Source organism: Passer montanus, unplaced genomic scaffold (genome assembly GCF_014805655.1).
Source record: "Passer montanus isolate IOZ18808 unplaced genomic scaffold, ASM1480565v1 scaffold110, whole genome shotgun sequence".
Classification (NCBI taxonomy): domain Eukaryota; kingdom Metazoa; phylum Chordata; class Aves; order Passeriformes; family Passeridae; genus Passer; species Passer montanus.
Genome location: NW_024357614.1, coordinates 569,730 through 592,674, shown reverse-complemented (window position 1 = coordinate 592,674; position 22,945 = coordinate 569,730). Strand labels below are relative to the sequence as shown.

General features: G+C 37.7%; 1 protein-coding gene across 1 annotated transcript in view; it reads right to left on the bottom strand.

Moving 5' to 3' along the window:
- Positions 1-22,945, bottom strand: part of LOC120512516 — a 157,915-nt gene that overhangs the window by 58,545 nt on the left and 76,425 nt on the right. The window contains exon 3 of the transcript XR_005630036.1: positions 2,161-2,226. The gene's annotated coding sequence lies outside the window, so the exon portion shown is untranslated. The remainder of the gene's footprint in view (positions 1-2,160; positions 2,227-22,945) is intronic.

Below are 22,945 nucleotides of genomic sequence, written 5' to 3'. Positions count from 1 at the left end.
AATAAAGTAATACAAAATCCTGAAAAATGTCCATGTATTTCATACTACAGGAAGATGTCAATTGCCCAAACACAGGTTTCTAAGGTGCTTGGTACAGCCAACACCTGCTCTCTCCCAAGTTCACCTTGCACCCTTCAAACACTCATGCCCATGTACTTTTGATCCAGTTTTCTTTGCTGCATCTTCACAGAAGAACTAATAGGATAAAAGGTGTTCAGTGCCTTGTGTGACCTTTCTCTTTCACTGTGGAAAGACTGCAGTAAACACATGTTTACAGGAAGTAGGTAATACAGCAGCAGAGCTAGGATAAGTTACTGCAAGTAGAAGTGGCTTCATGAAATTACTTCTCACTTTCCATTGTCCTGTGAAATGCTGTTTCAACACAGAATCCTTCTAACCAGTGCTGTGGATGTATTTAACATGCTTTCTCAGTTTGGGCAGATGTATGTTTTTGGCAACACTATATTCATCTGTTGAAGTCCCTACATGTGGCAGCATAGTACTGTCTGGGCTGCCTGTGCCTAACTTTACACATAAGCCTGGATTTCTGTTGCTGGAAGAAGAAAATCTCCTTTTGAGTATATAAAGAAGGCAAAGCAAATCTTAATAGACTTAGCTGCTATTCATTTTCCATTGGCATTTATTAAAGGTCTCATCCAATACCTATATAAATCAAAAGCAATTTTTCTTCTTTGGTTATCGGGGTAAGTGCCCAACACATCTGTTCATCTTTTCTCAAAACTCTTAATTACTGTATCACGGAGAATTGAAAGTACTTAGAAACATTTTTTATAGTGCTATGTCATTAATATCTACAGCAGTGCCATGGTGTACTTGACATGACTTGAACAGAATGGGTGGTATAGAAGATGTTCAGCAAACCTCAGATTACTCACACCATTTCAGACAGCAAATATTCATATTCATTAAAAAAAAAATAAAAGGCACATCAACCTGATTAAGGTTCTTTAGTTTCTTTAGCATTTACCATCTGGAGATATTCCAACAGGTGTATTGGCACTATTGTTGCAGATTCAAAGAAGCTGAATCTTTGAAACAGATTTATATCTACAATTCAGTCACAAGAAAAGTATTTGGAAAGTTTTGATTGACAGAAGATAGATAAGATTACTATGTTTGACTAGTGGCAACTAAATAAAAGTTTGAAAACTTGAAAACAACTTTGAAAAGCAAGCATTAACTATCTATGAGGGCAGAAATATGTAGTATGAATAGAAATATTAAAATTTAACTGGAAACCAGTTATATCATCTCTTTAAAACATTTTGTGTATGCAACTTCTTGAGAAGATGTGCTGCCCTATAGAAGAGCCTTCCACAGGCACTTATTTGAGAACCGAAGTAGCCTTATTTATTTATTTATTTATTTAAATTAAAATCCAGTGAACACCTGAGGAAGAAATACGTGAAAAATTAGATTAATTGAAAAATCTTCTCGAAGTAGTTCACTGTTTTCATGATATAATTAACAAACAAATGATAGTCTGAGTACTTTGAAGGGATTCAGGAGACCTACAAGACCTACAAGCATCCCCAGGTAAGGTGTCACATAATGAGAGAAAAAGTCTCCTGAAGCTTACTTTTATCCTTCCTTCTGAAATACAAAATAATTTCTTTTAATAAGAAGAAGAAAGAATTTTCAAAAGACTCAACAAACATCAGGTATTCATGGAGCCACAACTATCTCCCAAAATTCTTGTTGATTTGTCAGTATTTCTGTAGGCAAAATAATTGCCTATTCTAGTAGATCTTATGAATGTTATCTTCCTTCTCTTCCTAGATTGTCATGTCATCTTGAAATTCAACCAGAAATTGACCTTAATTTTGTCAGCTCACTAGCCTCTGATATTTTTTTCTTGTTTAATAACCTCAATTTCAGAAGGAAAAGAAAGAACATACCTATTTCAAAACTCAGCCATTTACCAGGAACTTCTTCATTAGGTAAGAGAAAATACCTCTGACACATGCAGAAATTTTGGCAATCTTTGAACTGAAAACAGGTTGACATTTGATTATATAAAAAGTATAATATAAAAAACATTTTTATAACCCAGTGTCACTTTCTGTAGTGCTTCCCTGAAATGAGTAAGAAGAATGACTGGATGCAAAATGCATTTACATAAAATGACAGCTGTCTCACCAGTACATTATCTAAGTTAGCACCACAGCAGATGAGCCAGGGAGAATGGATTGATGTCCAGTTCACCTAAAAAAGAGAAAGAAAAGTAGTATGACACAGTGTTTATTGCCAGAATCATCCTGAAGCTTCTTCTTATTATTGTATCCTTACACAAATGCTTGTTTGTATTGGACCTTAGCAAAAACGGAGATGAAATTTTTTAGATAAACTACGTGGAGCACAAGTATTGCTACTGAAACAGTGAAATGATCATCATTTGTTCACTTTGTACCACAAACCTGTTTCTGCTGAGTGAAACTCCTTGAGCAAAATTGCAATTACGCATAATGTCTTGAGGTTCTTGGCACATAGTACTGTTTAACAGTTTTTTATTGTCAGTGTGCTGAAAAGTCCTACACAGAAACTCATGTACACAAAATTTCAAGAGGGTCTTAAATGTCTGTAATATTGAAAATATTGGCTATTACTCCCAGACCACGAAGTGATTCTCTTAGGTTAATGGTTTCCTAGACAAAAATTTCCAGTTGGTTTACACAGGAAGCCACAAAAACTAACATTCACTGAAGTGGTTTTCCTTTAAGCAAACACAAGTATCAGAACAGCAGACAGCAGGCAAGAACTGGATTCAGTAATATTGTATTCTAAAGAATTTTCAATCAACCAAACTCTTCAACAAAACCCTTGAACAAACATTTAAATAAAGTCCATACCCTACCTGCCAGGGGCCTGCAAACATTTCATGGAAACAACAGAATAACAAGCACAATCTAACATCTTTGTAGTTGGCTCTACTTGGAGGAGAGACTGGATCTCCAGAGGACTGCCCCAATCCTATCTGGCCAATGACATCACATATCTGTTGTTTTGAGCAATGAATGTCAGCTGAGAATCCAGGCATCTCATTTCTAAGCCCTTGAAGAATCCTTTTTTCGCGAAGAGAGCTACTGCCAGAGGGGATAGAATAACTGGAGAGGGGCAGGGGATTTACTTTCTCCTTCCAGGGCACTAATGGCAGTAGACAGTCCAGGCCAAAACACATAAGAGAGGAGCAAAGTGACATCTGGACCAGGAGACCTATTTTGTATTTCTTCCAGGACATGCAAGTATAACTTCTACCAACACTACTGAGAAGGTACTAGTACTTGTCCTCTGTGCTAATACAAGTATTCTCTACAAAGGTTTAAGTTTTTCCAGAGAACAGTAGCTCCAGAAAAAGTGTTTGAGGAGATATTTGCTCTCACAGTTCTTAATATTTGCTCAAAACATTCTGATCATTTTCTCTGAGTTCTATTGCACCCTTAAGGGGAAGGGAGTGCCCAAGATTCAGAGACGCTCGCTGTTAAAAGGAGCAACAAAAGTCAGTGGATCTTCAAAAGCTTATAAAGTTTTATTAGCAAGTAACACATCTATCATAGAAATTGGTATAACTCAGACCTTGGCCTCCTATATAACCATATGACAGTGGGGTTTGGATAAAGGGGTAGGGCAAAATGGAAGAGGGAAATTAATTAAAGATGGGGAAGAGAAAGAAAGGAAGAAATATCAATCCAACTGAGTACGTGTCCAGAGTCCTGAGCTGCACACATGCCTGGGCTTCATGTGGGTGCTTTTTTACAAACAAGTTTTCATCATCCTGGAGATAAGTTTCTTGCTTTGTATGCAAATCAGTGATGATAAGCAGTACATTCTTCTAAACCTGTATGGAAATAGTTTAGAGCGCTTTGGGAGTCTTTAGTGGTCTTTATCCCCCCTAAGTATGTCAGCCTGTGACCAACAGCCCATTCTCACTTCTTGACTTCATTCCTGCACTTGCACTGTACTGTGTTCTGCTTTTGTCCAAGATCCAGAACAAGGATATTGGTCCCAGAAAAATGCTGCCCTACCTCCATATAACCCCTTCTCCAGCCACATCCTGTTCTTTGTCACAAAGTGTTATTACCAACAATCCTTGTGTGGCTCCACAACTGTCTGGCTGTTGGAGTTGGGACAGACACATCACTCCCCCTTTATTCCAGTCTTCTACACTGGAAGGAGTATTACTCATGCACATGCAGGAGTGTTACTCATGCACAAAAAATAAGTTTTCTAACAAATGGAAAGTTTTAATTTAACTGCTTCTTGTGGGGATGGGTCTGGGTAGTTGAGGTCAACATTTCATTGAATTGTATCATTTTACACTGGGAATATGTGCAGAGCAACTACCTAAATGCTGAATGACTGCAGTCATGATTACTGTTAATTCTCTGAGGACAGCTAGTTGTTGAACATCTCATGTTACAGAAAACTGAAGCAAGAGGTATATTAGACAGTTCTGCATGGGAGAGATGCTGAATTAACTATTTTTTGTTCAAAAATATTATTTAAATAAATGCATAAGCTGTGCATACCCTTCTAAAATATGTGGCATGAAGCTATGTTTAAAACCACAACTTAAATATTTCTTCCTTTTCAGCTGCCATGTTTGTGAAACATTGAGAGGATTAGTGTTGGTCTAGGAAAAAAATAGAAAGGAGTGGGACAAAAGAGTATTGGAGAGACCAGAAGTATTGTGGAAGACCAAAATTGCAATAGGTAGAGCTTGACTTTGTGAGGCAATGTGCTTTTGGAAGGCTTGTATTCCTCCAGCTTTCCATGTTTTCATGATGAAGTGTAAAATTTTCTTTTCCTTTCATGAGTAAAGCAGCATATTAGAACTCATAACTCTATATTTTTCAGATTATTTCATTCAACGAAATGAGATTCCTTTCACTCGGAAAGAAAAGCATAGCATCCCACATATGGCAATGTTGATAGATTTTAAATTCTAACTCTGTAGGGACAATTTGAAGTCTATTTTCCTTCTTCTGACTGTTGGGTGAGTTGAGGTTTCTTTTTCATTATTACTCTGTCTGTATGTTTATTACACACTCCCCCTCTTTTTCTGAAAACGCAGATTGCCTTCAGCTGCTTGTTACTATTTGGGTTTTAGTATCACTATAGTATCTCTTTATGATGTCTCCCTCTCTTCTCTCTTTTTTTTTTCTTTGAGATAAACTTGATTCTCTTCTATGCATTTTTCTTTCTTAAATCCTCTCTTCTCCCCTCTGTTTTCTTTCACTATATATTCTTCCCCCACCATATGTTTACTTTATTGGCATAGAAGAAAGTAATAAGGCTTATTTATGACTGCTGTGTCTTATAGATTTGGGGTGAGAGGGTCTAGGGTAGATTCAGAAGTTGCTACTCTCCTATAAGCTACTCCCCCAAGCACAAGATTCTTCCTCTGTGCCCAGGGATAACCACAGAAATATCTCTTCAGAAAGTCCTTGCACAAAGGACAAATGACAGAGATACAGACCATTTTCTCCATATATCTCTAGCAACTCCCCCATTTGAGTCAAGGGTATTTGGAATAATAAGTGATAAAAGTTTTGCATCTTCTGTTCATAACAAAAAAAAAAAGTCTATGCTATCTGAAAGTATAAAGAGATAGCACAGAAACAGCAAGAGCTCAAATGCCAAAAGCCCTGGCTTCAAACAGACCCTTCCTGCTGCTTCTCTAAAGTATGTTCCGGAGTAGAGTTGAGGGAAAGATTTTGTGACTGTTGCTCCAGCCAGCAGGAGTTTTGTTGTTAACAACTGTGGGCTTTAACAAAAAAAGTACTTATGCCACTGATTTTCTTTTTCCTATCAGCAAATAACACATATGACAACAATTTGGACCTAGTGCTCTATTTGTCCCATCATCTTTATGCATTTCATTCTATCTTTTTTGCAGATCACTGCTAAAATGAAAATACGATAGAAGTCACTGCTTCCACAGATCAAACTTTCCATTGTTCTTTGAATAAGAAATTGTATTTGAGTACAGTGGTTTGCATAAGAATCAGTCCCTTTCTTTATACCAAGTCAGTTATTTTCAGCTCAGAGTAGCAATCTTTGATTTCTTGGTTGTAACTATGGCAATAAGATTAGATGGTATTCAGTAAAATTCATTTTGCAAATTAGCATGGGAGGGTGCCCATGACTGTGATAGAAGAAATGTAAAAATATTGTGGAATGAGATTGAAATTAAATCAGAACTCAGAATACTCCTCAAAATAATGATTCTCAAACTCATCCAGCACCATCTGATAGTTTGTGAATGATTTACAGTTAGCCACAATAAACATGATGGGATCAATGGGCCTGATGGGCGTTATATTTCTTACTCAAAGACATTTTAAAAAAAGCATTTTAAGCCCATTTTGGGTGGATGCTGAATTCTTTGATCTGGGACTTTTTTAACAGTAGCAGTCAAATCAATTTCAAACACTTTCATTACAGCACAAATCTACAAAGCTCGTTATGGTCTGAGAAGAAATAAAATACAAGAAATATAGAAGTTGTCCCCTATGCTTCAGGCCATGTTATAATGAGAGTGAGAATGAGCAGTGGTAGATACTATTTTGAATTCTGCCTCTGTGTTTCTGCTGCATGGTACAGTCCTGTCAATTCACCAGAACAGCAGACCTTAATTTGCACACACTAAAGATAGCTTCCTGAAGTTTAAATCATTTTCAATAAATCTTGGGTTTAATCATATTTCTTTTCTAATGAGTCTCCTGTCAATACCCTGCCTTTGCTGTTCTTAATTATATATGCCATCAAAAGGAAGGCAGGTTTAGGTACATTTTTTTCCCAGAAGTTTAGCAAACACCTTTTTTATTATCATTGGCCTTTTTTCCCAAGGAAACTGTTACCTTAATAAGAAAAGCATTGAAAAAGAAACGTATTTTGAAGAAATATTTTACTAGCTTGTTTTTTCATTGGTTTGCTGTGACATGTTCCTTCATTTTATATGATGTGATACTGAATTGATATTGATATGTTTTTTTCAAAGTATATTAAGAAAATACCAAATTTCAAAAGGCAAGTGGCATTTTGTTTTGCTGCTGCTTCTTTTTTTTCTTTTGAATACAGTTGTTTACAGCTTTTCTTGAATGTAAGCTGACACATTATAAGGCTGGCAGCGATCAACCCTGCAGCCCTGCACAGCAAGAGAGTAACATTGCATGAAATTTTGTCTCCCAACACAAGTCAAACTCAAACAATGAAACAATGTCCTTCCTGTATCAGCCCCCCGTGAAGTGAGTTGTCCTCACAGAAAAAAAATAAAGAAAAAAAAAAAACCAACCAAAAATACATGTTCAAATTTCGTAACTAGAATGGGTAAAATAGAATTTTGCCTTTATGAAAAATATGCAGCATCTTAGGCTTCACAGTCTCTCCTGGTCATACTACCAAATTGCATGGCCAGCTTCCAGGATCATGAGTAGCAAAACCTGACTCTTCCAGAGGAAGGAAAATAATAGATTATCTAGACCTATGGACTATTGCTTCTGTCAGGAAATGCCATCTTCAAGTATATCCTAAGTGCTCAATCCTGAAGCAGCAAAGATCTTAGAAAGACCAGTCAGAGCCTTTCAGGATAAAGCCATTACTTCTTATTTGACCATTCTGGGCATTTCCAAAGTAAATGAGTGTTCAACTATTACTTTTTTTTTTTTCTGAATGCCTTCTTCTGAAGTTATTTAATTGCAAGTCCTCATTTAAAGCCAAAAACGGAGACACTACTTCAGTAAACACCATCCATTATAAAAATTCCTTTGTTTTTGTTCTCAAGCAAAAATAAAAGCTATTTTGGTGGAAATTTACTTGCTCTCGCCATTGATTATCTGAATAATTGTTTGCTATTCCAAACGAAAATAAATGGATGTTTGCATACAAATAATTATAACCCATTTTCTTGCTAGCAATATGTATTCCAGTTGGTGGTATATAAAGCACCACTTGCTCAGTGGCACAGAAATTATTGTGCCTTTTAAAAATGGTCCTTTTTGCAGGATAAAAGAGTTTCTAACAACATAGGCAAGAACTTTCAGTCACAATGTTAAACCATCCATGCTTTTACATCATAAGGTTCAGCAGTATGTTTAGTTTGCTGTGCACTTCTGAAATTAATCACACCATTGTACAAGTCATCTTACACAGGGTATGCATTAAAACCAATGAGTAAAAATGCAATAGGACAAAAGAATTACAGGGCACATACCAGATTCCTAAAATCCATGTAATATGTAGTTCTCAGTGCAGAGTTTAAATGAAGCAAAACAGTGGGAAAACTGAAATCAAATAGTGTAATTGAGGAGACAAGGTAACATCCATGCTAGTTTCAAGAGCAAAAGGATTGGTCAGGTAGGCCTGTGGGGGCTGTTCTCTTCCCATGTAGGAAGAGTATCAGCTGAGGACACAGTTTGCCAGGCAGTGAGCTAGGTGAGAAGGAGTAGAACCAGACCCTTTAACACAAGTACTGTTAGATAGTCCTTCTAGGTTTAGCTTGTGCCATTTAAAAGGAGTACTCATAGGATAGGTGGGATCAGTTACAGACAGCTTTTTAAGAATAACCATAATGAATATCTACTGCTACAGCCATATGTAAAGGAGAGGTTTTCCTTGGATTTTAGCTCTAAATCTAATTTCATATTCAGGTGCCAGAATTGCTGCATAAAGGCATTTTATGGGTAGCACAGCTCCCTGAGTAACTGTCCTTATAGCAGTTGCCCAATAAATCTATTTTCTTTACTTTTTCCAAACACTAAAATGAATGCAGACCCTCCAGTTCTCCCTGTTCCAAGACAAAGAAGGCGCCCTGACTTGTGTCTTTATCTGAGTTGAATTAGGATGATCTGGGTTGCATGTGTGCCACGAGCACTGGGAAACTGCTGACAGTCCAGTCAGAGCAGGTGAGACAACAAAAGTTTGCTGAAAAACCCATCATGCCTGTCGTGGGAAAAGTTCCAAATCATGTGTATAAATAAAGGGATAAGTAGACCATCTTAAAAGATAAGCTAGTTTTCAGACACTAAACCAACCTGCAAACCTCCTTTTAACATCTCTTTCCTGTCTTAGCCAATCAAGGAAATCCAGCCTTGAAATGCTATGGGACAATCAAGTGTATAAACAGCCTTTGTAATTGCTGACTGTGTTTCTGCTTTTAATTTGTAAATGCACTAACTGTGTTTCATAATGCCTGCCTCTGATAGCAGGAAATGCCAAAGTGTAACCAGAACCTGTGGATAAGGTTTGCTCTCCTCTTGTCCTTCGCATACTGAGGACAATGCAGAAAATGAGTCATTACTTAGCTGACAATGTAGGAGATCAGAAGTAGCTGATATTTATCTCTGATTAGGAAAGCATCACTGTAATTCTTTTTACCTGAGCAACTTAAAACCTTTTCTTTAATCTGAGAGAAAGGAAGCTCTGATGTTGTACTGAGTGGAGGATATTTTTAGAGTTACTGAATACTATAGGATCAGAATTTCCACCTGTCTTTGAAACATGCAGCATCTTTCCTGTTCTTGTGGACTAGATTCCTTTGTCTCTCCAGACACTGTTCATCCTATTCTTTATACAGTTCTCACACAATTAAATAAATACATGGGGACATACTGGTATATAGGGCACAAATACTGCCCCAGTCTCTGTGCAGGTAGCTAACTTTCAGCTGACAGCTTTCAGCTCCTCCAGGTGGATATTTCCAGGGTTATAAGGACCTATATGCTTATGCCTTTAGTATAGTTATGAACATCATCTGCTGAAAAAGATTTATATAACATTGCATTTTGAATTTGTGGGCAACTGAATGGAAAGGTGCAAAGGCCAGAAAAAAATGTCTAGATGACAAGGAAAAGAATGTAGTAATTCTGATAAATTTTTGGTGTGGGTGAGGTATTGAATTATTTTTAGCCCTGTTAATCAAGCCACAAGGAAAATTATGCAATATATTCATTTTTGTAGGGTTTATAAGTTGCTGTTCATCATCAGTACAAGTTTGTTTGTCAGCAATAAAACATTCAACTAAAAGAGTGAGATCAGTGATCTTTTTTGATATAGCTTATACAAAGAAAATTGGTTACCTTTATCAAAAAACCCAGGTTAGTGATATATGTAATTTTTTTCTGCAAAGTCATATGCTAGTTCACCAGGCTCATGAAGAAAAGAGAGCTTAGCATAGCTTAATAATGTTCTACTTGTGCTTTGGAACACTAAAGAATACCAAGTGTTTGATTCACAGGCATGAAGAGTACACCTTCACAGACAAATCCATACCTGGAGCAGGAGCTCTGCTTGGAGTCTACTTGGCTTCTTATTGAAAAATAAGAACAAACCCTGCATTGAGGGTGGAAAAAAATGTGTTGAAAGGGAGATGATCTTCAGAACAAGGACTTTGAGGAGTGAAAACCCCCGCAAGCAAGCGTTGTGGAGAATTCATTACCTATTCTTTACAGTTGAGAATGTAGAGAAAAACTGCACTTTCACCACAGTGCCCTTCATGTCTTTACTAATGGCAACACTTCTACTGCTGTGACTCATTCTCAGCTTCTCACTGTCTCATGATTATTAAGTATATGGTACAGTGACTGGCACTGGGAATCTTTGCCCCATCTGCAATTTGGGAGCCACCCATGGGTCATCATGCTCAGAGAGTAACAAAAAGTAGGACCCATCCTGAAGCCAATACCATAACTCTACTGTCACAGATCATGTCTGTTATTACAGCAGATTCTGTACAAGTGCTCCAAATCCCCACAAAATAACAAAAACATCTTTTCTGAATACATATTATGGTGCAATCAATTCCTTTAGGAGATGCAGCACTTTAATGTGAAAATTTCCTCATTCAATCTTTGCTTGTTCTTTCTGAACCAGTGAAGCTGCTCTTCGCTGCAGAGTGTCCCTACTGTGCCCCTTCCTGATGTAAATCACATTACACCCAGCTATAGCTCTCCTGCCTGCTTGCTTGCCAAATCGACAGGAAGGCTCACACTTAATTTACAGGTATCTGCATTTGCTGACTTGTGCTATTAAACATGTTGTCTGGCTGTTTTACTAATTGAGAGTGCAAGAAAATGAGAAAGAGGAAGAAAGAAGAATGAGCTACCAAGCACAAACTGAGAAAACTCTGCTGTGACTTTCTGGAAACTTGTGGTAATTTACATGCTGTAACTCAAATGCCTGACTGCTTGATGGAAATTGGCTAATGGGTTCAGGGCTGCCAGTAAGTAGTGAGAGAATGCCAGGAGAGTAAAAAGGCAATGTGGTTACATAGGTTCTGTTTCCCTGGTGAAAGCAGCAGGGAACAAAATAGCATTAAAATAAAACTACAACAACAACAACTACAACAAAAAAGTTGTCATGGAGACTTTTCCTCAGAAAACTCTGGCCTTTTCAGCTCCTTTAGCATTGCAGTCCATCACTGGTCACAAGGCCCATGTGCCACCTAAATCCCACATAATTTTAGTTGAGGGTTAAGTGCAGCTCAAGAGGGATGGATTTTTATTGCTCGTGCTCTCTGCTCAGGCAAGCATTTCATTCTGGTTGAGCGACACTTGGTAACAGGTTGAGCACACAGGACATCGCTCACTTGTCACTAAGAGTAAGAATAAATTGCAGATACAGAAATCAGTTTTCATAGAGCTTGATGATGCTGGGACTCCTGCCGCTAGCTTGTTCTATTTCTAATTGTCACAGGCAGGGTAGGGTTGTACGAGCAATGTGCCTTACCAGGCTGCGCCTAAAAACAGTCGTTACACAGCTACCCAGAAAAGGAGAGCATTTTCTCAAAAAGCAATGTGCCTTACCAGGGTGTGCTAGCTGCACCTAAAAACAGTCGTTACACAGCTACCCAGAAAAGGAGAGCATTTTCTCAAAACAGACTCAGCTCAAAAATGAAAGCTACTTGGAAAATTATTTTTTAAGCTGCATTATATTTGCACATATGTAATGCTGAAGGAAATCAATAATGTATTTTATTATAGGAGTTCTCCTAAGAAGCATTGTGCTGTTTTTATATATTACAGCTTAGACATTGTTCAAATAAAATGAATATTGGTTTTGATGAATAAAATAAAGACTAGAATTTAAGTTTCTTTATCTCCTAAAGCAAAGCTATATCTGAATCAAAAAGTTCCCATCTGAAACATCTTTTATTCAGATTTATTGAATGTCTTCTCTTCAAAAACCTTAAAAAATAACTGATTTATCCATATATCATCTGAATTTTGCAGAAAAATATTACCTTTTCTTTGTTTGGGACACATACTGTGTGCATTTTGCTTGGCATCTTTCTATGGAGAAAAGACTGAAATTCTTCACAATGTACCCCATTTTTCTAGTAAAAGTCTTGACCAGGGCTTGTGCCCCATTATCCCTTATAAAATTTACTGACTTGAAGGAGATACGCCAGACCGGAATTCCTTTTTTTCCCTCTTCTTGAAATTCTTAGCTAAAGAACAGCCTCAAACACAGCAAAAAAGAAAAAAAAGAAGTTGGCTATAGAAGTTGTAGACATACAGAGGTAAATAACATATCAGTTTAGACAATTAGTGAATACACAGTTGCAGACTGCATAAGAAAATATTTTCATTTACAGCCAAAAAACATTATCTATGGAAATGGTCAAAGTACATATTAACACAGATACACTATCTGAATATGAACAAAAAAAAATATTTATTTTCTAATTCTGGTTTGTTTTGTTTTTTTTTACCTGTAAATATTGCTTGGTTGTTTTTTTTCTTTGTGTCACCCAATGCACCATATCAAGAGATTCAGAATGCTAGACAAGGCTTTGAACAGGCTTTGAGTTGACCCTGATATTAGAGGACAGTTAGACCTCCCAATGTCCCTTCTCATCCATACAAAGATTACCATGCAATAAAAATAATTTTAATTTATTTAAAAAATTGTAAGCATGAGAAGCACTCCCTCCCAAACACTGGCAGCAGATGGTAGAAGGCACCACAAGTGGGCCAGCAGGAGAAATTACATTTCCGCAATATTTCATTCTCCACAGTTGAAATCAAATATGTCTACATGTCTTTTGACTACTTGAAGTTTTCAAGAACCTGGTTATGCTTTGCCTTGCTTCGTTTGGGACTTTCCAAAGGACATATAAAATTTCCCATTATCAAGAGCAGACATCTTGAATTTCTTTTTCTTGTTCACAAAGCTGGACAAATTTTGTCAAGATAAATATGGTTATTCAATGTAGAGAAGAAGGTAACTCCCTATGCAGTTATTCACAGAAGAGACTGTATTTCCTAACTATGTCTCTTGGGAAATGATGCATGAAATCATAAGAAATAGTCTCTGAGATATGCCCTTTTCTAACCCCTTCATCTTTCTAAGGGATTTCTGATCCAGTTCAGCACAAATTCAGAATTTTAAGGTTTTACGAAATAAACTGGGCTTTTAATTTCTTACAACTTGCAGCATCATCATGTCCATCAGACTGTTCTCTCTTTCCATATGAAATTACAGGCTAGTTTTAATCCAGTTTTGATTATTTTTTAATGCAAAATTCAGAGGATTTTTGCAAATGCTATATAACAGAAAGCATATTTCCAATGACATTTCATTAAATAATAGTGCAGTGTTTAGCCACTACATTCATTTTTCAATTTTCACACGGTCTTTGCAGGTAGCATACTCTGACATCATCTGTTGTAAAAATACTTCTTGTATAACTGTTTGCTTTTACTTAATTTTAGAAGTTTTGAGCCAAATTCCCATGCATCTATTTCCTATCAGATCCAGCTGGTTTAACTTACTGCATACAGATGAAAAACAATTGATGAATTTCCTTTACCATTGGTTAAAAAGAGCATCCAATAACAATCTTTAATGTCTACTCTCAGATTTGCTTCTTCTTCCATGACATGAAAAATTTCTTTGGAGGTGCCTTTGCCTTGTCTCAGACTTGTAGCAATTTATCATCAAGAACTATGGCTTCTTTAATCAGACAATCCTAACAGCCATTGGCTCTGTTACAAGCATTAGGTATATACCTTCCATCTTAAAGTTCCTGTCCTAACATTTGCTAATTAAGAAGAAAGAAAATACAATTTCTGAAATTAAAGGGAGACTGTATGAGAGATTTTGAACTCACATTGAAAAAAATGTTATTTATCCAGCAAAAAGAAAGTATATTCCTGGTCTTGAATGCTTTGGAAGTTGCTTTCATAGTGTTTATCTGAAAAGTGACCACCTTTACAAATCTGATATTTTTGCTTACGTGAAAACAGGTGTGGCCAAGGTCAGGGACTCTTTATACTAGTTTTCCAAAGATATGTATAACTGCTTGGCAGAGACCACTACCAGGATAGGTAGTGAGAGGACAGTGTTGGAAGGGCACTTTATGATTATTGCTCATGTTCTGCAAACAAAGGACTGGAACCCGAGGGGGACTGTGCTGACATTCTGTAGTGTAATAAACGCACACAGGGAACAGAGTAAGATATCAGGCAAGTAGTCTGGTTCTCTGCTTCTTTGACCAGTGCCTCTTCCTCTGAAGAATAAGTCCAGGAATCTGAACATTCATCATGGAAGCAAGGATGCTTTAGAAAATGCACAATGTGGGAACCCCTTTTTTATGCTGCTCCTTGTTTTTCTGGTAGCTAATGGCAAAGTAAAAATTTTTAATACAAACTAGTGACTGCTTTCCTGAAAGAAACTACCCTTAAGCCTGCCCACATGTACAGTTAGTGTCATGGTCCCTTGTGTCCATGGTTGTGCCTGATTATGCCAGACTTTGCCAGTCTGTCTGAACTGGAACTACAATGGCTGCTCTGGACTCTCATAGTTCAGACAGGATATCAGCTGAAAAGAGAGTTTAATTTAAAAAAAAAAAAAAAAAGACAGAGAGAGCTGGTGAAGAGGTGAGGAAATAGTCTCACCCTTTTACTGGTGTGTGCCATTCACATCAGCCTGATCTCTTTCAGCTCTTCTCTGTAGAATTATCCATGATGGGAAGGGAGCACAAGTATATGGAAGTCCTGCTACACAGGTTCATTGTGAGGTCCATTTCATGCCTTTAGTCTTTCTTCAGTCAGTTCATTTTTAGTTCAGCGAAATAAATAATCATCTTTGAATGGAGAGAGAGATGTATTGAAGGGGAAGTACAGCTTTATTATTGTTCTTACAAAGATAAGAGTCAATGGACTAAAATAAAAGTAAGTTTTGTGTCCTCTTTTACTCTACAGTGTTCCTATTTTTGTTGAGCAGCAATTTCCTTGTGCAATGAACTTTTGTTTATGCCACCCATCGCTTCTACATCCTTTCAAAAATTTTCCATGTTCATTTTCCCAAGATTTTTCAACATATTAAGGAAGGTTAGGGTACCTGATTCTTACCCACCAGCATCATCCATTACTGCAAGAATTACAAGTCAACAAATTTTTCTCTAAATTGGGGTCTGGTGTACAAAACTTGTTATCTTGTATGTATGTGTGTGTGTTTATGTGATGATAACATATAAGAAAAAAAAACTCATTTTCAAGCTCTGACAACACAGAACATTTTCATATTTATTCACATATTGCCATTACACTATATTATTATTTCTGAGGCATATGCAGATATGACCTTTATTACTCAAATTTCTGCTTAATGTATTTTAACATTGTTATGCTTTTGAGTCATGTAAAATAGGGTTGGGTTTTTTTTCTAAAATTAGACTGCTTAATAACAATAATGAATGTGAGCTTTATTCTGAATGCAGGCCCGTCCTCTTACTCCATAATGTACTAAATTGGGATCTTTTCATGCATTGTAATTTGGGAAGTTGTTCCTGAGCAATTGCACACAGAGCTAAGCTAATCTTTCTTCCTCAGGATGGGAGATTCTTTCTTGATGCAAAAGTAGGAACTATGATTTCCTTTTCCAGGATACTTGACTTTGACTGATAGCAGCTAACCTATTCCTTAAAATGTTCCCTGTTGCTGATGCTGCCAAGGCCGGGGCTGTGTGACCTGCCCCACTCAGGCAGAGCATCCTGTGCGTAAAACTATTGTGTCCCAGGGTGTGTGTGGAGTGGCAGTCTCTGTGGGTGCTTATAAGGGTGCACACAGAGAGAAAACCTCTTTTGTCAAGGTTGCTGCAGACTTCCAGCTGAAATAGCAAGAGGCATACAAATACTGACTTAAAGTCAGGGCAAGAAAGCAGAAAAAAAAGTTTGGACAGAACATCAATATATTAAAAACTGCGCTTTTTTTACTGACACTAGTGAGAAAAACACATTGACATAATTTACCGGAACAGGAAATGACATGTTCTTCTAATCTATTTATGATGGTCCTGAGTAAGTTCCTTGCTGTTGTGAGCTGTTACACGGTCATTTATACCTGCCTGTGTTGAGTACAAATCTAACAAACAACTTTCTTCACTTTGCTCCCTGTGTTGACTCTTTCCCTTTATTTTCTGCTCATTCTGCAACAGCAGCCATGGATAATCATCTTTCCCAGAGCTGCATACCAGTTTATTTCAGTATCACATCTTCCATTCTCACTTTAATAGCAGTTAACAAATTTGCATTAAGGTAATCTGACTTGCTTTAAACCATCTCCCACCTCAGACCATTGCTTGTCCTCCTGTCATGCTCCCAGCCCCTAACCAGCCAGTCCCTCCCTCTGTTCAGACAGTTGTAGCTTTTCTCCCTCCTGGCAGACCCCTTCTTCTGCCACATCTGACAGGTATTGTTTGTCCAGCATTAGGCACTCTGTAATTTCAGTGCTCTGCTTTCTTGCAGCCCCTAATTTCGGACTCCAAATCCACCCTCCAGGTAATTCCAATCTCTGTGTCAAGAAGGCCTGATTCAGACTGCTCCAGCATTCTGCTAGTTGGTGAGGCATTCATTCCTTGATGCAGCACTGCATGCCTGGGCACTTGCGAGGGTACCATGGGAGACACGTTTCTCCTATGCCAAAACATAAACCCTGCCACCACCTTGGCTCCGCAAGGACAGATGCAGAAGGTCCTCCGCAGGAAGGGTGCAGAAAATTCTACTGTGTCAGGCTGTAGCCATGGGCTGTGGCAAGCACAGCACAGAGCTGCTGCTCTCAGAAACGGCTATTCTGCCCTAACAAGTCTCTCTGGAGCATGTGTTTTCTCCCTAGGGTTTCTAGCATACATTCACCATGTGATTTCAGTGACCAGCTACTCCAGTCTGCTTCTGAAGAGTAAATGCTTGTCATGCAGCAAGGCTGGGCCAGCCCAGGAGTTACTCACGGGATGAATATTTCTGAGTACAGAATAAACAGAATAACAAGCTGTCTTCTGAGTTGTAACAAGCATGGAAGGAAGGGCAGAGGCAGAAGAAATTTTAAAAATTACCTTGTGGTGAATTAATTCTTACAAAGGCAGAGGGACAAATCCTCACGCAATCTAAGACACTCTAATCTTAGTGAGCTCAAGTCATATATTGTAAGACCAAGTGGGACTTCTGTATCATATAATTTGACCTCAACTGGGACATAGAACATGAAATTTCACTAACTCATCTCTCTTTTGAATTTAGTAGTAAGTATTTGTCAGAACAGATAATAATGATTTGTTTGGTTTGATATGTTTTTCTCACTGTTTCAAAAATATTTTGTAATGTCATGATGGAGCATATATATGGACTTTTATATATATAATATATATTTATATTTATGTATATATACACATACACCTGTGGGTGTTTACATTCATTGTAAGAATGTGGTGAGTTCTTTAATGTTATGCTTATTTAATTAGGCTTGAGAAGGGGCTTTTCATCTTACTTTCAGATGAGGTATACAAGTGTGACTGAGTGAAATTCACATCTTCAACTCTTTTTTAACAGAGCTTTGGTGTTTCCTGGTAATTCTGGCTAAACTCTCTTAAACCTCAGTGACACACAGAGTTTTCTCCAGACTGCTCTCCTTGGCAGTACCACAGAAACACACTCTAAGTGACTAGTGTGAACAGAATTTTAAAAATTCAGTAATGCATCTATGAGTGCAATTGGAGAATATGGTAGCTTCCACAGAGCAATGATGTGTGAAAAGAAGTTAACAGAGAGAGGGGGCCCCACATCACCAAGTCAGCATCTGATCCAAAATATAGGTGTTATTAGGTGATGTTCAGATGTTAAATATTTGCTCTCTGGGGCTGTATCACAGTAGCTGCAAGGAGTGTGGATACAGGCATTGGCCTGGTGCATTGCTTCTGTGAGCTCTGAGAAACAGCATTTGGGGCAAACTGAAGAGCTAAGGCAAAAAAATGCTCTTCTTGAAGAAGGCATATTTGACATCCAAGACAAAAATTGGGTCTGGGATGGAGACAACTTCCCCCAAGAGCAGCCCTCATGGAGTTTTACTGTGCAAAACTATGCGTCCAGAAAGGTGTGCTTGATTACACAACGGTGTTTTGGCTACTGTTGAGCAGTGCTCCCGCAGCACCAACCCGTCCCTTCAACATTCTGGCCTGCCGTGTGTAGGCTGGGAATAGGCAAAACCATGGGACGAGCACAACCAGGACAGCTGACCCAAATTCCTCAAAGGACTATTCCATACCATACGACATCTGCTCAGATATAAAAGCTAAGAGAAAGGAGGGGGTAGGGGGCATTTGTGATTTACATTGTTTGGTGAGGGTATGTTTCCAGAAGAAGTCACAGTGGCACTTGAACCAAAGACAGAAACCTAGTATTTTCATATGTATGCATGACGTACTGTGAAACATCTTGGTTTTTTGTATTTTTGTATGCTAAGTGCTTGCGTACTTGTATGTGGTTGCTAATTGGTATATATGACAGAACAAAATACAATTAAAGGATTTTATAGGAACTCTTGCCATTAAAAATTCCTACATCTGATAACCTGTTTTCTTAGTTTAGATTAATAGTGACATCTAATTGAGCTGTCACTGAGCTGGTTATCCATGCATCATTACAGGAGTGCCCATATCACAGAGAAGACTGATAGAGATCAGCCTGCCATGCCTGTCCTTAGTGCCTTTTGTAACTTGGGAGGATAAAATCAATCAGATGCAATTAGGCATTAATTCCATTATTGAAAATATACTGTACAGAAAAAATATGTCCCTCGTGCACATTAAGCACAAATAGAACAGATCATTTTCACTAGGCAAATGTTTTCATCATGTGAAAATCCTCCTAAATGTCTTAACAATTTTTAAAGTGTAATTGCTTTTAAAAAATTCCTTGGTAAGTGGATTATGATTCTTCATTCATGGTCCACTGCGAGTGAAAAATGTTACCTATCAATTTCACTAACTATTCTCTCACAGATTCTTTTTCTGTGTCCAAATATCTTCTGTATTGCTGCTTGGTTTTTATAATGTTTATATGATGTATTTTTACCAACACTCCTTTTGTTGCGTGACACTAGTCTCTCCTTAGTGACCAAGTAATCCGTTTTTTTTGTTTTCATTCATGCTCTGCTACTCTTAGGCTTCTTCCTGCTATGTCTGTATGGAAGAGACAAGGGAGGAGGAAAGGATTTTTGTTCTTTTATTTTACTCTCTGTTGCATCTGGCAGTGTTCAAATTAGTCCCAATTCTGCAGCTTCAGCCCAAATGCCTGATACCTGCCCACCACCCTCAGTGGTCATATTATCTGATACTTTTTGGATTTTAGATTGCATTCCGTTGAGAGAAAATTCATGTCTTTTTTCTGTACCTGGTATACATATCAAAAAGATCAGTAATCATAAAAATAAAGGTCCAGGGAATATTTGCAGAACTAAAAGCTTTTGAACTACTCAGAGTATTTTTTTACATTAATTTTACACATACTTTTTCCTATAATTCAAGGAAATTTAATGTTTTGTTTTCTAACCTATCCTCCAAGGCTGTATATAGCATAAAACTAAGAGCTTTGGACAACATCTATCAGAACAGTCAACAACTTTTCAGTGCATAAATCAGGCTTTTTAACCCACAGCATTCAAGCACTTTCATGAGAGTGTCACTTGTTTAGTTCTTGACTTCCTCTAAAAAACCATGCACAACAGCATTATAGGAATTTGGATTTTGATCAAGGGATTTTAGTGACAATATAAGCCACAAGAACAAAGCTGGTACAGTTTTAACTCGAATTTACAGCTAAATAAAAAAGACACACAGACATTCTAATGATACATTCTAGGTGTAGTCTATTTATATGGCTCAGAGAAGATAAGAAGAAAACAACAAAATCAGCTGAGACAAACATTTACATTTGGATAAACACTGTGCAAGTTATATCACATGCCTCCTTCATTTTTGGTATCATGTTGCTGAAACTCCCCCAGCAATGTTTTGAACATGTAAGGTAATTGCAAATTTGAGTAGCTTTTCTGAACATTTTGGTTAAAACTTGATAGTTCCTATCAAGATCACACTGAGTAGATATTTATAGCATTTTCACTCCTGCTGCATGCTTCCTTTCATACTTGAAAGCTTCACATCATCTTATTCAGCAGTCACAGAATAAATAGCTTAGAAGATCATAGTATTTAATTTTGCCAAAAGAGCTTTTGTATTTCAAAAACTGTATTACTTTTTGCTATCTTTTATATGTGATATTAATAGAATTGCTACACTTCAATTAACAATTACCAGTTAGTAGCAGCAAGAACTCTTTTGTAATCCCTTTCTTTTCAGTCATTTTGTTTATTTCATTATCTGTCAGAAAATCAGAGATTTCGAGGCAGATAATATTCCCAGCGACACAGATGTAGTTTCCTTCAAATAACAGAGCCAAGCGTGTTTGCATTGACTCATGACATATGGGTTAGCTAAGAGCTAAACATAGAAAAACTGCTTTGAAGTTACATTTTCCTTCTCAGTAATATTCTCCACAGCTTCCATGATTTCTATTCTAGACCCCCTTCAGACTCTCATGTTGAGTGAAAAGTAAAGATTAGAAAAGGGCTTATATGTTGTTTAGCTTTTTTCTGAGCTTCAGTTATAATTTTTTCTGAGCTTCACTTCACAATGGTAAATCGGAATATTGCACTTCCCTGAGAAGTGTAGTATTTTCTAAAATAGCAATGCACAGCTACCTCACGTAGTCATGAGAGCAAATGAAAGACAATAACAAGACAGTGCCTCAAATTACAGGTGCATTTTCCTGAATATGGGAGAGATTCACCCTTCTTCTCTAAACAGTGCCACAGATACCCATTGTACCTCTGTTTCTTCCCTCAGGACATGAAGGTAAACTGAGGCCCAGCTTTACAGTGCACTGCTCCCATGAATCTCAGTATATTGCCTGTAAAGAGTGCTGGATTGGTGGTTCAGATTTTGCATGGAGTTATCACTCAGCTACAGGGGAGTAACTGGCTCTGGAACCATGATTCCTTTGCCATAGAAAACCAAGCAAGGAGTCATCAGTTCTTCATACTGAGATGACACAGTAGCACAGTGAGTCTCTGGTCATCCCAGGAGCTGAAGTCACAGTCTGTAATGATCAGGGGAAGGTGTGAGATGGTACAGAGGGGCTGAGCTATAGGGGCCTGTGATGATCCATCTAAGACGAAAGAGAGAATTTTTCGGCAGGATGGGCAAAATTTTGGGATTGTTCAGATGGCCTTGAGGGTGAGGCATGATGAAGGGTTTTGGGAGGAATTCTGCCACCTCTTTCTAAAAAACACAATAAAAGCAAAAACAGACAAAAAAGACAAAACAGACAAAAAAAGTCTTACTTCCAAATTTCCTTTTGATAATTATGATACTAAGGAATAGTTCTCTATGCCACAGAAACCAGACAGCTTTTTTCAGTCATATTTCCGTGTGCTCAATATACTTTTTTCCTTCTGTTCCTCACATAAGAGCAGTCAATGCAAGCATCCACAAGGATGTTTTGCTACAAATCAGCAGTGGCAATTGAGGTCTATCCATTTGTGTTCCGGGCATCAGATCACAAAATGGACGGACACTCTTTGTTTTACTATGAGCTCTCTTTACACCATGTGGAGATTTTCCCTTTTAAATGGCATGAGATACTCCACATTTCTCTTTCAACATTTCACATTCAATAACAATATTTTTACAGGATTTTACAAGGTAGAAAGCAACGATAAATGCTTGAGAGCTTTGTCAGCTGACTGTGAAATGGGCTTCCCTTCCCCCTCTCCGGCTGATGTACATCATCCCGAGTGGTGGTCTGACAGCATAAACAGGGACAGAAATTTCTCATTCACTGTCTCATAGTTAGAGAGTAATTTCTCCTCTGCCTGTACTGCAGTGTGCTTTGGAAATGCAGAGCTGCTACAAGGAATGATGGACAGTCCTGCTGTGCATAACTAACAGGTGCCACACAGACAGATTTCACTGGCCAAGCTGGATGCATCTCTGCAGAGGGTCTCTCCTTATAAGCTGTCATGCAGTTTCTGCTCCTCCCATCAGGGCTTTGTAATAATCCACAGGCACACATGTAAGTTGCAGGAGGAAAAGAAAGGTGATATCAAAAGATCTGTATAAATCGCCTCTCTCAAGTAGGTTCACACAACACAGTTTCTGGTGTCATTTACAGAGATGAAAAGCTGGAGTTCCCCTGTTGATCTTTCCAAAATTATAACTGGATTTACACAGGTGTGACCAAAAGTCATGTTTGCTTTTTACAGAAATCTATGCTAGAAATCTAGCATATTTATCTTTCTTGATAAAGTGCTGAAAACCATAGGCACAAAACTGGCAGTATACCTTAGTTGCAAACAAAAAAATAAATACAGGGAACAAAGATGACAAGATTAGAAATTCTTTTTCCCCCATATTTAGAGTCATATGGATTCTTACATCTTGAACTGTAGAGCCATAAAAAAAAAAAAAAAACATCATATTATTTCCTTAGGTTTATAGCACACAGGGATGAGGGAGGGAAAAAGGAAACAGTTTTATTTCTTTTCTGTTTTACAGTCAGTCTGAATCCTCTCTGTGTAAAATGCTAAACTTTTTC